Source organism: Piliocolobus tephrosceles, chromosome 2 (assembly GCF_002776525.5).
Source record: "Piliocolobus tephrosceles isolate RC106 chromosome 2, ASM277652v3, whole genome shotgun sequence".
Taxonomy (NCBI): domain Eukaryota; kingdom Metazoa; phylum Chordata; class Mammalia; order Primates; family Cercopithecidae; genus Piliocolobus; species Piliocolobus tephrosceles.
In genome coordinates, this window is record NC_045435.1 from 75,558,213 (window position 1) to 75,573,823 (window position 15,611).

Genomic DNA, 15,611 nt, shown 5'->3' on the forward strand with positions numbered 1-15,611 from the left:
TTCCTTCCTTCCTTCCTTCCTTCCTTCCTTCCTTCCTTCCTTCCTTCCTTCCTTCCTTCCATCCCCTCTTCCCTCCCTCCCTCCCTTTCCTCCTTCCTTTACTCTCAGAAAGCAAAAAAGTACAGATGAGCACAAAAAGTAGTATAATGATCATCTGTATGCTCACTATCCCAAAACAAGTATCTGTTTTTGTTTTTGTCAGATTTGTTTCCAGTGTTTTTTCCTTTTTAAAGAAGTTATTGATAAAACCAAATCATTTTCACCAATAATGTCCTGTCCTTCCCTCCACCCTCCACTTTCTTTGCTGCCTCTACCCCCTGCCCCAAATTCCCTACCATAATGGGATGTATTTGACTAGTCCATTGTTTATACTTTTACATACATATATGTGAATCCACAGCAGCAGTCCCCAACTTTTTGGCACCAGGGACAGGTTTTGTGGAAGACTATTTTTCCATGGATGGGGAGTGGGGGATATGGTTTTGGGATGAAACGGTTCCACCTCAGATCGTCGAGCATTAGGGTCTCATCATAAGAAGCAAGCAGCCTAGATCCCTCGCATGCACAGTTCACAATAGGGTTCCTGCTCTTATGAGAACCTAATGTCCCCGCTGACCTGACAGGAGGCGGCGCTCAGGCGGTAGTGCTTGCTTGCCTGCCACTCACCTCCTGCTGTGTGGCCTGTTTCCTAACAGGCCACAGACTGGTACTGGTCTGCTGCCTGGGGGTCGTGGACCCTGATCTACAATGAATACATACTATTGTGTTTGTATGTTTAACATTTTCCTTTGTGTTGCTTTTCTGCCCATGACATTTATGAAATATCCACACTGATGTCTATAAAACCAATCTATGCTTTTTAACAGCCATAGGTCCTTTAATTGTATAAATATAGCATATTTTATTTACTCATTTGCCTTTAAGGGTGACTTTTAGGTCATTTCCAAGTTTTGTTATACTGAAAAAGGTGCTGCAATAATTATTTTAGTATATATCTCCTTATATGTATGTTTCTTAGCCCTGGTATACCCCACAAGAAGAGTCACTATGCCATGGCATATGTGTAATGTCACTTTTGATAATACAGTAAAATTGCTCAGTAGAATAATATACCAATTCATGATTCTACTGGAATAAATTCGAATAAAATGCTATTTTTTTCTCGTATCTTGGACAACACTGAATTGTGTCAGTCTTTTTCATATTAACTAGTCTGACAGAAATAAAGTAGAATCCTATTATTTCATTTGCATTTTCCTCATGTTTAGTGACAGTATTAGTTGGTTTTCATGCTGCTGATAAAGACATACTGGAGACTGGGCAATTTACAACAGAAAGAAGTTTAATGGACTCACAGTTCCACATAGCTGAGGAGGCCTCACAATCATGGCGGAAGGCAAGGAGGAGCAAGTCACATCTTACATGGATGGCAGCAGGCAGATAGACAGCTTGTGCAGAGAGATTTCCGTTTTTAAAACCATCAGATCTCTTGAGACTTATTCACTCTCATGAGAACAGCATGGAAGAGACCCACTCCCATGATTCAATTATGTCCCACCAGGTTCCTTCCATGACACATGGGAATTGTGGGAATTACAATACAAGATGAGATTTGGGTGGGGACACAGCCAAACCATATCAGTGAGGTTGAGCTGCTTTTCTTATGTCCATGGTCCATTGTTTCTTCTTTTAATCACTATTTTAAAAAATACTTATTTATTTATCTTTTTCTTTTTGTTGATTTTAGGAGTTCCTTATGTATTCTGGTTACTTATTCCCTGTCTGTGAAATATGTTGCTAATATCTTTGGCTAGTCTGGCATTTGAGAAGATAATTTATTCAGATGATCAGTACAGTTAAATTGTTATGGTTTCTAAGTTAATTCTATGTACTATCAAGAAGTCAGGCATATCTCTATCTGCAATCTATTGCAAATCCTTTTTGGATCTGCTTTCAAAATATTTTGCAAAGGGCTGATCAGTTTTCACTATCCTGTGTGCTACCTGGCTAGCACCTTTATTCACCAGGATAACTGCAGGAGCCTCCTAAGTGGCCTTGTTCTTCAGTTTATTCTTACCAAACAGCCAGAGAGAGCTTATTAAAATGTAAGTCACATCTTGGTTCACTTCTGCTCAGAACTAGGCAATGGCTTCCCACCTTGATCCAAGTAAAAGCCTAAGTTCTTAGAGTGGCCCATAAGGTCCAGCACCCTCCAGCTCCTTGTCATCACTTTGACCTGGTTTCCTGCCACTCTCCCCTGGCTATTCCAGCCACACTGGCCTCCCTGCTGTTCTAACATACAAACATGCACCTGCCTGGGATGTCTGTACTTTCTGTTCCCTCTGCCTAGAATTTCTTCATCCAGAGCCATCATCATGGCTGTCTCCTGCACCTCAATTATTCCCTGAGACATTAACTTTTCAGCGAGATCTTTCCTGATCTCCTTGCTCAAAAATGAAACAATCTCCCCAAACATACTGTATTGATTTCCTAAGGTGGCAGTAATTAAGTACCATATACTGAGTGGCTTAAAACAACAGAAATTTATTGTCTGATAGTTCTGGAGGCTACAAGTCTGAAATCAAAGTGTCACCAGGGCCATGCTCCCTCTGAAATCTGCAGGGGAATCTTTCTTTGCCTCTCCCTAACTTCTGGTGATTTGCCGGCAATCCTTGGCTTGCAGCTACATAACTCCAATCTCAGCCTTTGTCCTCACATGGTGTTCCTTCTCCCCTGTGTCTCTGTGTCTTCATGTGGTCATCCGCTTATATCCAATCATATTGGATTAGAGGCCCGCCCACCAAACTCCAGTATGACTTCATCTTAACTTAAATAATTATATCTGTATCAATTCTATTACCAAATAAGGGCACATTCTAAGTACTGAGGGTTAGGACTTCAACATATCCTTTTTCCTGATGGGGAGGGGTTAGGGGAACAGAATTCAACCCATAACACTCACCACCTCCCTTCCTGCTGTGTGTTTCTCCAGAGTCCTTAGCACTATTTAAGCAATCATGTATTTTCATATGTATTTTGTTTGTTTGTCTCCTCTACCAGAAGGTAGGCAGCATCATGGTCCTGATCTGGGACCATTATGTTCACTACTATAGAGAATAGTACCTGACACCTTAGTAAAATCTCAGTAAATATTTGTTAAATGAATGATCATCTGCTTTCAATTACTACATTGAGCTGACCATGTAACATGATGTGGACCAAAATTATTAGATTAAAAAAGGAAACAATTATCTCTAAATGAGATCCTAGGGAATGAATTGGTGTTTATGATATTTTTATTTCAAAGAAGTGTACATGAAGGAAACCCAGAGGTAGAGGTCAGAGCAGTGAGGAACCAGCCAGTTGGGTGATTAGTGCATTGTCATTGAGTGATTTATGGGCAGCAAGGTCTCAACAGCCTCCCTGTCACTTGTCCACTTTGGGGTTATCCCTGCAAGTAAGGTGGGTCATGGGGCTTTCACTTCACCCTAGCATCTAACATGTGCCAGAAACTGTGCTTGGTGCTTTATTCTCATTTAGAAAAAAAAAAAATCCTCTTCATAAATGTACCCTTCAAATATTATTATACCCGTTTGATAGAGATGGAAAGTGAGTCTCAGCGAAGTTGAGCAGCGACATAGGACACAGACGTAGTAAACACATTACTAGGGTTCAAACTCAGGCCAGTGGGACCAAAACAGCCCATGTTCCTTTGCTTGTCAGATTCCTTCAGATTCTGTGGACACCAGAGTCTCAAGGGAAAGTGAGTAAACTGGTCCACACATGATGCTTCATACAAATGACTTGGCATAGACCATCAGAAAACCAGAGAAAGACTCTTCCCACCAGACGCGTGGGTAAGCCTCATCTTTTTGCAAAATGGAAAGCCCCAGTGCCAGGACTTTCCAGTTCTTGAAGAGGGTCAAATGATGCGGCTGAAACAACCCTGGACTAGGAATCAGAAATGAATAATTAAGGCACGGTTCTGCCCCTTTTCTTGTGTGATCATGTATGAACCACTTATACCTTTTGAGCCACAGTCTCCCATGTGCAGACTAATGACAATGCATACAAAAATCACATATGTACCTCCATTCTGCCCTTTTAATAATACCTGTGTGGCAATGCTCAGTATTCACGGTGAACATTCCTAATGAAATTGTACCTAGAGCCATCTGGATCACTGCTGAAATAATCATCTGAATTTCTTGTCCTTGGTGTAGGTGTCCTGGGAATACCTGCCTGCTTAGACTTCCTGTAAAAGCTCTGTGCATCCTGCCACTGAGGACTCCAAAGAGGCAGCAGTCTTCTGAAAGGTAGGGTTTACTTAATTTTGATTTTTTTTCAAAGAGTTTGAAATAATTGACCTGCTATGAGTACTCTTATAATAGTAGTAATGTTCCTATGTACATGTAAAATAGAACTTTTAAAATGGTAAAATTTCAGGGCTAGATTCCCTTGGAGAATTTACCCTCTTTCGACTTCTATTTGTAGCTGCCATTTTAAAAATTGGGATATAAATATTATGTCAGTTAAATAAAAGAATGATGACTTCACTTTCTGAAGAAAGCATTCCCCTTCTTTTCCATGAAATGTAACTTACCTGTTACCTGACTGACATGCCATTATATTATCCTTTCCCCAGCAGTTACACATATTTAATAATTTTTATGTGTAAAAAGTAAGGTTAAACAGTTACAAAGTCAAGTTGTTATGTTTTGCATGGCCTTAAGAATGCTAGTGGAATGGAAATGAAATTAGGAGCAGCAGGAGGAGGCTCTATTATGAAACAGAATTCCTTCAACGGCATGGTACCGTTCGTGGTCAGAGGAAGTCCTAGTGGCATATACTGGGATGGACAGTGAAGGGTAGGTCTTACAAAGAGGCTTTAAGTTAGAGTAAAATAATCACTTGTCTGTATGCATCTTTGAACAATTTCACTGGATATGTTGAATATGTATTTTTAAAAATAGCAGCAAAGGGCCTGTAATCTCAGCAATTTGGGAGGCCGAGATGGTGGATCACTTGAGGTCAGGAGTTTGAGACCAGCCTGGCCAACATGGTGAAACCCCGTCTCTACCAAAAATACAAAAATTAGCCAGATGCAGTGGTGGCTGCCTGTAATCCCAGCTACTCAGGAGGCTGAGGCAGGAGAATCGCTTGAACCCGGGAGGTGGAGATTGCAGTGAGCCAAGATCGTGTCATTGCAGTCCAGCCTGGGCAACAGAGTGAGACCCTGCCACAAAAAAAAAAACCCAAAATAATAAGAATAACAATAAAGTAGGAGCAATGCACTAATCTGGTAATCTCTAGCATGTCGTCGGGGACCGTGCTCATGTAACCCCTCCCTAGGACTCATATTTACTCCTCTCCTTTTCTGTCACTTCATCTCATCTTTACACCTTTAACAATATCTCTCATTCCCAGGTCTCAGACAATTTAACATGCATAATAATATGTATATTGAATAATCCTATGTGCCAGAACACAAAGATACTATGCTCCTTTTTCTGCTTCCAATTGAGACCCAGTTTCCTGTATCCACTTTACAATGTCAGCCAGCTTATCCTTCATGCCACCTTCCCTTTCCCTCTCATTCCACAGTCACTTGAAACCCATGGTTTATGCAAAATTTGCAAAGTTGGGCAGGATTGCTCCTAGAGTTGTAGAACTGTGAGACATTGCTGCATCTTGTCGTGGGATGAGGCAGGTATCTTTACTTCCTAATGTGCCTGATTTTTCTCTGGCAGGTCACCTGCCTGTTTAGATAGTTTACCTGGAAAACAAAGAAAGTTTAAAGGCAGTGAATGAAATAAGGCAAAATGGAGCACTGGTGTTATGTGCCTTTTCATATGAGCCTTTGCATAAAATTATGTGATACTTTTTGTTATTGTTTAGGTTAGTGTTTTAAGCCCTGAAGGAAGGCTTTTTTTTTTTTTTTTTGAGATGGAGGCTCCCTCTGTTGCCCAGGCTGGAGTACAGTGGTGCCATCTCAGCCTACAGAAACCTCTATCTCCTGGGTTTAAACAATTCTCATGCCTCAGCTTCCCAAGTAGCTGGGATTACAGGCGCAAGCCACCACACCCAGCTAATTTTTGTATATTTAGTAGAGATGGGGTTTCACCATGTTGGCCAGCCTGGTCTTGAACTCCTGACCTCAAGTGATCCACCCATCTCAGCCTCCCAAAGTGCAGGGATTACAGGAATGAGCCATTGCGCCCATCCAGAAGGCTCTTTTTAAACATAAAAGCTGTCAATATAAAATATACTGTTTCTGGAAGGGTGGCATTTTAATATTAATAAATACTGATAAAAAGAACAGGCAGGGCATGGTGGCTCACTCCTGTAATCCCAGCACTTTGGGAGGCCGAGGCGGGCATATCACAAGGTCAGGAGATAAGACCATCCTGGCTAACACAGTGAAACCCCATCTCTACTAAAAAAATACAAAAAAGTAGCCGGGTGTGGTGGTGGGTGCCTGTAATCCCAGCTCCTCGGGAGGCTGAGGCAGGAGAATGACGTGAACCCAGGAGGCAGAGTTTGCAATGAGCCGAGATCGCGCCACTGCACTCCAGCCTGCGCAAAAGAGCGAGACTCCATCTCAAAAAAAAAAGAACTGTAGACTATTTAAGTTTTAGAAACCCTACTTACTCCTAGAAAGACTTGTATTTTGTCTCCTAATAGTGAAGGATATGTGCCGGATGTCTCCAAAACTCCTTTGCTATTTCTTATCTTTACACAGACAGACTCAGAGTTCTACTGTTTGCTGTGTGCTCTTAGTAAACTCAGCCTCTCGGAACTCTGGTTTCTTCCTCCATAAAATGAAGCTAGTTATTCTAGGGAAGTGCTGCAAAGAATAGTCGTGAAGGATTAACTGACGATTTATGTAAAGTGGTTAGCAAGGTGGCTGGTATACAAAAGCTTTCAAGAAGTGGAAGCCATAATGATTGTGATTACAAGGAATTATGCAATTACCAACTCTGGATTGGCATTTTAGGATTTTCAGTATTGTATTTCTCTTGGGATATTATCTATTGCAATTTTCAATGAGGCAGGATTTAGAGATATCTGAGACCAAAGAAATAAGGTAAAATAACGTGGCAAAGTACCATGTAGATTATCACTGATAGTCATGATTCCGTATAAGCCTCATTGCTTTGAGATTAAATGCCACCGGTCTAAGAGCTAGAATTGATTGATGTTCTACCATTCTATCATTTAACTTTATGCTGTGTTTTCATTCCAAGTCTTCTAATGTACTTGGCAAGATGATTAAGGAAGCCCTGACCCTGGCTTCTATTTCTACTTAAAACTAAACTCAAATGTCACTAAATGAGGGAATGGATGGAGGTTAAGTATTTTGAGGAGAGGTGTTAGGAAATGCAAAGCAATGTTTCCTAAATGTTTTTACTTGTTTCCATTTCCAGTATGGCTAAGTAAGTTCTACTGGACCTGAAATTCTCACAGATATTAACTATAAAGTACCAAAAGACCAAAAAAAAAAAAAGAATAGAAAAGAAAAAAAGAAATTACTAGAGAATAAAAATAAGCAGAAAGATTCTGGAAGGGAGCTGAAATTCAAAACTTGGAAGCACAGATCCGTCCAGAGTGAGTTTCCCATTTCCCATTTTACAACTTTTAGACTGAAAGCAGGCTAAAATTAATGTCACTTCGGATGGCCAGCCTCCAATAGAAAACTCACAGTGTTTTTGGTTTGAAGACCCAAAGAACAAGGTTCAGGGCAATCATAGCCACAGGAAAATGAATTTAGAATCTTAGAAAGAGGAGAGGCAGAGAGAGGAAGCTCCCAAATCTGTGTATAAACACTACCCAAATTTCTGGCTGACTCTTGGATTTATTAATGTGAGACAAACTAAACTTTCAGACAAAAAGAGTTACCAGAGATAAAGAAGAATATTTCATAATAGTAAGTCATATTAAGAAGGTGTAAGAATTGTAGATGAATATGCTCTTGATAAAATTCCAAGTGAGATCACGTCATGTAATTTTGAAGTATATGTCATGTGTATATTCTTGGATGGAGCAGACACAAATTATCACAAAGGTAAAAGAACTGAACTGAAGTTTGAGCTGCCACCCAAGAGATAGTTTGAAATTTGAGTATAACTAATTGCCTGCTAAAACAAATAAATCAATACCCTTCAGAAAACTATAACAGGATTCAAACTCTTCATATCATACCATACATACTTGCAAATCATACAAGCCCACATTACATGATCTGTGAAAACCCAATAAAATGGACTCATCCTGAAAACAAAAGGCAATTATCTGAGACCAATTCCAAGATGAGCCAGATGAGGGAATTAACAAAGATTTTAAAGTGGCTATTATAACCATGCTCCACAAATGATAGGAAAATAAACTCACAATGAATAAGAAGGTAGTAAACAGAAACTGCAAAAAGAACCAAATAGAAATTCTGAAACTGAAAATACAATATTAGAAATAAAAACTCATTGAGTATACTTACAGCAACTGGAGGTAAAAAGGAAAGAGTCAGTGAACTTAAAGAGATCCATAGAAATTTTCTTTTGGAAGAACTGAAAGAAAAAAAGACTTAAAACAACTGAATAGAAAAAAAAAAAACAGAGACTCAGGGACCTGTGTAACAGAAATTAAAATGCTTAGCTTGCATGTAATTGGAGTCTCAGAAGGAGAAGAGAAAGAGAATGAAACAGAAAAAATATTTGAAGAAATAATGGGCCCAAATTTTCAAATTTGGTGAAATACATAGATGCATAGATCAAGAAATGCAGTGAACCCCAAATGGGATACATTTAAAGAAAACTGTGCATAGGTACATCATATTCCAACTGGTGAGCACCAACAATAAAGAGAGAATCTTGATAGTAGCCAGAGAAAAATGGCACAGTATCTTTGGTGGAACAATGCTTTAAATGAACACTGCCGTCTCATCAGAATTTATAAAGGCCAGAAAAAGTGAAATGATATTTTTAAAGTACAAATGAGGGGGGAAAAAAAGCAAAAAACTGTTAATCCAGAATTCTACGTGTAGTGAAAATACCCTTTGTGAGTAAAGGCAAATTAAGGACATTTTCAGATAAAAGGAAACTAAGAGCATTTATTGTCAGCGGACCTGCACCACAGAAATGCTAAAGGAAAGATTATTCAGGCTGAAGTGAGATAACACCAGATGGAATCTTAAGTCTTCGAGAAGGAATAAAAAAAAATGGAAATTGTAAATATAAGACTATTTTTTCATGATAAGATATTTAACACACACAGGACCTATTAAAGCAAAAATTATAACATTGTCTTGTGTTTATGATGTAATATGTATAGATATAATCCATATGACTTTATAGCACAAAGAATGGAGGTGGTGGCCAATGGATTTATACAGTTGCAAAGTTTTTCAATTTTATGTAAGATAGTATAAAATTAAATCTAAGTAGACTGTGAAAGATCAAGAATATATGTTTTAATTCCTAGAACAACCACTGAAAATCCAAAGATAAAATAGAATCCTAAATTAAAAAAAAAAAAAAGATCCAAAGATTGCAGAGGGAAGCAAAAGAATAACAAGAAGCAGAGGAGCAAACAGAAAACAAATAACAAACTTACAGCTCTAAATGCAACCAGATCAGTAATCAGATTAAATGTCAATGGACTAATCACTCTAAAATGTAGAGGTGTCATAGCAAAATTCTACCTGATGTACAAAGAAGAGCTGGTACAATTCTACTGAACTATTCCAAAGAATTGAAGAGGAGGAATTTCTCCCAAACTCATTCTATGCATTCACCCTGATACCAAACCTGACAAAGACACAATGAAAAAAAAGAAATCAACAGGCTAATATCCCTGACGAACATAGAGGCAAAAATCCTCAACAAAATACTAGCAAACCCAATTCAGCACATCAAAAACTTAATTCACCATGATCAAGTAGGCTTCATTCTGGCTTGCAAATTTTGTTCAACATATGCAAATAAAAATGTGATTCACCACATAAATAGGAATTTAAAAAGCCTTAGAATCATCTCAATAGATGTAGAAAAAGCTTTTGCTATAATCCAACATCCCTTCACAATAAAAAACTTCAAGAAGCTAGGCCATGAAAAAATACTTCCAAATAATAAGAGCCATCTATGATAAAACCACAGCCAATATCATACTGAATGGACAAAAACTGAAAGCATCCTCCTTGCAAGCTGGAACAAGACAAAGATGCCCACTCTTACTACTCCTATTCAACATAGTACCAGAAGTGCTAGCCAGAGCAATCAGGCAAGAGAAAGAAATAACATGCATCTAAATAGGAAAAGAAGAAATCGAACTATCTCTCTGCAGACAATATGATTCTATTCCTAAAAAACTCAAAGACTCCACCAAAAGCCTCCTAGAACTCAGAAACAACTTCAGTAAAGTTTCGGGACACAAAATCAATGTACAGAAATCAGTAGCATTTCTGCACACCAATAATGTTCAAGCTGAGAGCCAAATCAAGAAGGAAATCCCATTAACAATAGCCAGAAAAAATAGAAGTATATAAAATACTTAGGAATACATCTAACCAAGGAGATGAAATATGTCTACAAGGGGAACCACAAAACACTGCTAAAAGAAATCATAGATGACACAAACAAATGGAAAAACATTCCATGCTCATGGATTGGAACAATCAGTTTCATTAATGGGGCCATACTGCCCAAAATGATCTACAGGTTTTATACTATTCCTATAAAACTACCCTACCATATTTCACAGAACTGGAAAAACTATTATAAAGTACATGTGGAATCAAAAAAGAGCCTGAATAGCCAAAGCAAACTTAAACAAAAAAGAACAAAGCTGGAGACACACATTTTTTCAACTCCAAGCTATACTACAAGGCTACAGTAATCAAACCAGTATAGTACTGGTACAAAACAGACACAGAAACCAATGGAACAGACTAGAGAACCTAGAAATAAAGCTGCACACTTACAACCATCTGATCTTCAACAAAGTCAACAAAAGGAATGGAGAAAGGATTCCTTATTTAATAAATGATGCTGGGATAGCTGGCTAGCTATATACAGAAGAATGAAACTGGACCCCTACATTTCACCATATACAAAGCTAACTCCATATGGAGTAAAGATTTAAATGTAAGAACTCGAAGTATGAGAATCCTAGAGGAAAACCTAGGAATCACCATTCTGGACATCAGCCTTGGGAAAGAATTTATGACTAAGTCCTCAAAAGCAATTGCAAGAAAACTAAAAATTGACAACTGGGACTAAACAAACCAAAGAGATTCTGCACAGCAAAAGAAACTATCAACAGAGTAAACAACCTACAGAATGACAGAAAATATTCACAAATTACACAACCACTAAAGGTCTAATATCCAGAATCTATAAGGAACTTAAATGATTGAACAAGCAAAAACCAACCCCATTCAAAAATGGGCAAAAGACGTGAACAGAAACTTCTCAAAGGGAGACAGACATACAAGTGGCCAACAAACATGAAAAAAATGCTCATCATCACCAATCATCAGAGAAATACAAATCAAAAGCACAATGAAATACCATCTCACAACAGTCAGAATGGCTACAGTAAAAAACAAAAACAAAAACAAAAACGTGTTGGTGAAACTGCTGACTGCTGAGAAACAGGAATGCTTATACACTGTTGGTGGGAATGTAAATTAGTTCAGTCACTGTGGAAAGCAGTTTGGAGATTTCCCAAAGAACTTAAAACAGAACTACCATTTGACCCAGCAATTCCTTTACTGGGTATAGATCCAAAAGAAAACAAATCATTCTATCAAAGACACGTGTGTTTGCATGTTCATTGTCACAGCACTATTCACAATAGCAAAGATATGGACTCAACCTAGGTGCCCATCAATGGTGGATCGGATAAAGAAAATTTGGTACATATATACCACAGGATATTATGCAGCAATATAAAAGAATGAAATCATGTCCTTTGCAGCAACATGGATGCAGCTAGACACCATTATCCTAGCAAATTAATGCAGGAACAGAAAACAAAATGCCACATGTTCTCACTTGTAAGTGGAAACTAAACTTTGGATACTTGTGGACATGAAGATGGTAACAATAGACACTGGGGACTACTAGAGCAGGGAAGAAGTGAGGGGGAGAAAGGTTGAAAAACCAAATGGTGGGCATTATGCTCAGTACCTGGGTAATGTTACCATTCATACCCCAAACCTTAGCATGATGCAATATACCCAGGTAACAAACCTGCAAATGTACCCCCTGAATCTAAAATGAAAGTTGAAAAATAAATAAACAAATAAAAACAGATGAAAGAGTTTTTTTTCAAAAAGACCTAAGCCCAAGCTTTATGAATGCAAACTACTTTCAAATGATTGACAAAATGAATAAATTTTGTGGGCAAAGAAAACAAACAAACAAAAATAAATAAACATCCAAAAACTGCAGAGATGATTAGAATGTATAAAAAAGCAAGAATGGCTATATTCTGTTAAGAGATAGCCTTTAAATGTAAAAACACAGATAGGTTTAAAATAAATTGCTGGAAATAGATACACCATGGAAACAGCATAGGAAGTCTAGAGTGGCTATATTAATATCAGACAAACTAAACTTTAAGACAAAAAATATTATCAAAGATAAAGAAGAATGTGTCATAATAAAGGAGTCATTACAGTAAGAAGACATAAGGATTATACATGAATATAGACTTGATAAAATTCCAAGTGAGATCACTTTATGTCTTTTCGAATCTAGAATTTTTTGAGGACTATCTCAATCATGAGTCAAAAGAGACAAGTGGCTCATCACTTTAACCTAACAATCATTTAATAAAATCATGGAATAAAAACTCAACACAGGTGAAAAAACATAATTGGAGAGTATAGAGATCTCAGTATAACTGCTGCTAAGTTTTTTATTATAATATTTTACAACACATGTTTGCTTCATTTAATGCATTGTATATGTTTAAGCACCTCCCATCATCTAGGATCAAGTTGGATGCCTTCATAATTCTTCAAACAGAATTCATATTTAATTAGTATGCACCAGAACAGGCAGTAAGCCTATACTGGTTGGTACCTTTACCATACTAATTGTTAAATATTTTAAATATCATCTGTCTTAGTCCATTTGTTTCTGCTATAACAGAATACCCGAGACTGGGCAATTTAATAAAAGAAAATAATTCTATTTGGTTCATGGTTCCGGAAGTTGGGAAGTATAACAGCAGGGTGCTGGCATCTGGTGAGGGCCTTTGTGCTGGTCATCCCATGGAGGCAGGCAGAAGGGCAAAAGAAAATGAAAATGAGCAAATGAGAGGGCCAAACTCATTTTATAATAACTCACTCATGATAACAAATCTACTTTCTTCATAATGATGTTAATCCATTTATGAAGGTAGAGCTCTCAAGACCTAATCATCTCTTAATGGTCCCACCTCTTGATGGTCCCACTTCTTAATACCATCACAATGGCAGTTAAATTTTAACATAATTTTTGGAGGGAACATTTAAATCATAACATAACCCCTGCTTACAGTACTTACATAAGTTCAAAGTGTTTCCTCCATTTGTCAGTGGAAGAATCTGTGGCTCTAAGAGGTTCATACTATGTTGCCCAATGTCATACAACTAATGGATAGCAGAGCCAACCTTCAAATCTGAATCTGTCTGTTTCCAAACTTCTTCCACTGCACAGCATCGTTTTTCTCTGGGGTAACACCACTGACTCATTTTTGTTAGGGTATGCATATGAGAAACTACAGTGCTATTTTGTGGACTCCCTTGAAGATAAATGAACATTTTGATGGTATCTGGCTACATTCTGGATATAGTCAATGGCTGTGAGACATAGGGAAGTTTGGTATTTCACGTAGAGGTAGACCATGATTTGGGCCCAGTTTTGTGAGTACCCTAAAGTATAAACTATTAAACCTGAAAATGTCACATGTGTATATTCTTGATAAAGTTCTGTATTTCCGGCTGGGCACAGTGGCTCATACCTGTAATCCTACTTTGGGAGGCCAAGGTGTGTGGATTTCTTGAGGCCAGGAATTTGAGACCAGCCTGGGCAACACGATGGAACCCCATCTCTACTAAAAATACAAAAATTAACCAGGCATGATGCTGCTTGGGAGTCTGAGGTGCTTGGGAGGCTGAGGCAAAAGAATCACTGGACTCCAGGAAGCAGAGGTTGCAGTGAGCTGAGATGACTCCACTGCACAACACAGCCAGACTCTGTCTCAAAAAAAAAAAAGAGTCTGTATTTCCAATAGACATGTTTATAGTAAGAATTTGGAATTTATGGACAACTTTTCCAGATTTCTGTGTACTGTGTGACATGAGAGAAAAACAGCAAGTAAGGATCCTCACCTAGCCTGGGGCAGAATTTTATAGCAGTGCATGAAGTTTGGAGGGATAGATGATTTCTAAATGATTTGTAAGGGTCTGTGCATTTGTGTTTTATCTGTAATTAATATAACTACAATTATTTCTTAAAGTCAACATTTCAGACTTTTAAAATGTTACTACATATCAAATGAATGCCACACTGGCTGATTTTGAAAATATTCTCTCTAAATCTTTGCAATGATCTTAGAAATATATATCATAGCTATTTTAGAGATAAGGACCCTGAAGCTTCCATATTTTTTCCTCGTAACTAGAAGGCTAATATGTTTGATCCTCTTCATGGCATAGGACCCAAGCAATAAGCTATGGCTTCACTCTACTTTGCTTGTGGGGTTTTCTATGTCATTTCTATGTTATAGGTGAGGTCTCCTAGCCTGGAGTCAGGTGACATGGATCCTTGTTATGGATCTTATTACTTAGCTAAGAAATCTCAACTTCCTTCAGGGTAGCTTATAAACTATTTTAAATAAAGTTACTAACATATAACCTTATCAGGAAACAAATCTGGAAACAGATCTGCTAACCGCTACTGCTAATAGAGTTGCAAACATACATTCAGCATGAGAATTCATTCTTGAGTTTTCTGACAAGCAGAGCAAAGAGGGAAACAGAAGTTTCATATTATTGTAATCAGAAAAGTTAAAATGTCAGAAATTCCTCATAGGACCTCTAAGATCCCTTCTTATTTCTGAGATTTTATAAAAAGAGGTGTAATAACACCTAAAATTCAGAATCTTAATAGGATTAAATAAAATCATATTTGTGAATGAATGTTAGCTCACTGTTTTTCTTATGTAACTCCAATAAAGGCTCATGGTGGAAATCTGAGGACAGTCAGCCTATAGTCAGCTTTGTTAAAACCCCATACTCTGAATTTCTGCGGATCAACTGGTCTGTAGTTAAGTATCCCTGTGTTGTCAGTAACTGTGCGAAAGACTTTTATGATCTTCTTCATACAAAGCGGATGTTATTGTTCATGTTTCATAAATTAGGAAACTGAGCCCCCAAGAAATGATGTAATTTGACCAAGGCCACAGAGAAGTATTTTAGTCAGAATGTGAACCCCTGTCTCTCTGTCACCAAGGCCTGTGTTTCTTCCAGTACACTGAATCATTTCTAAACTATTGAATAACTTAACAGTTTTGGCATTATTTGTAAAAATAATTCCAGTTTATAAAGTGGTCTGCATGAAGAA

At 37.9% G+C, this 15,611-nt stretch overlaps 1 protein-coding gene across 1 annotated transcript in view; it reads left to right on the plus strand.

The window, feature by feature from the left end:
* The window catches only part of FHIT (fragile histidine triad diadenosine triphosphatase), a 1,513,705-nt gene that overhangs the window by 404,401 nt on the left and 1,093,693 nt on the right, over positions 1 to 15,611 (plus strand). Inside the window, exon 3 of the mRNA XM_031935191.1 lies at positions 4,224 to 4,316. The gene's annotated coding sequence lies outside the window, so the exon portion shown is untranslated. The remainder of the gene's footprint in view (positions 1 to 4,223; positions 4,317 to 15,611) is intronic.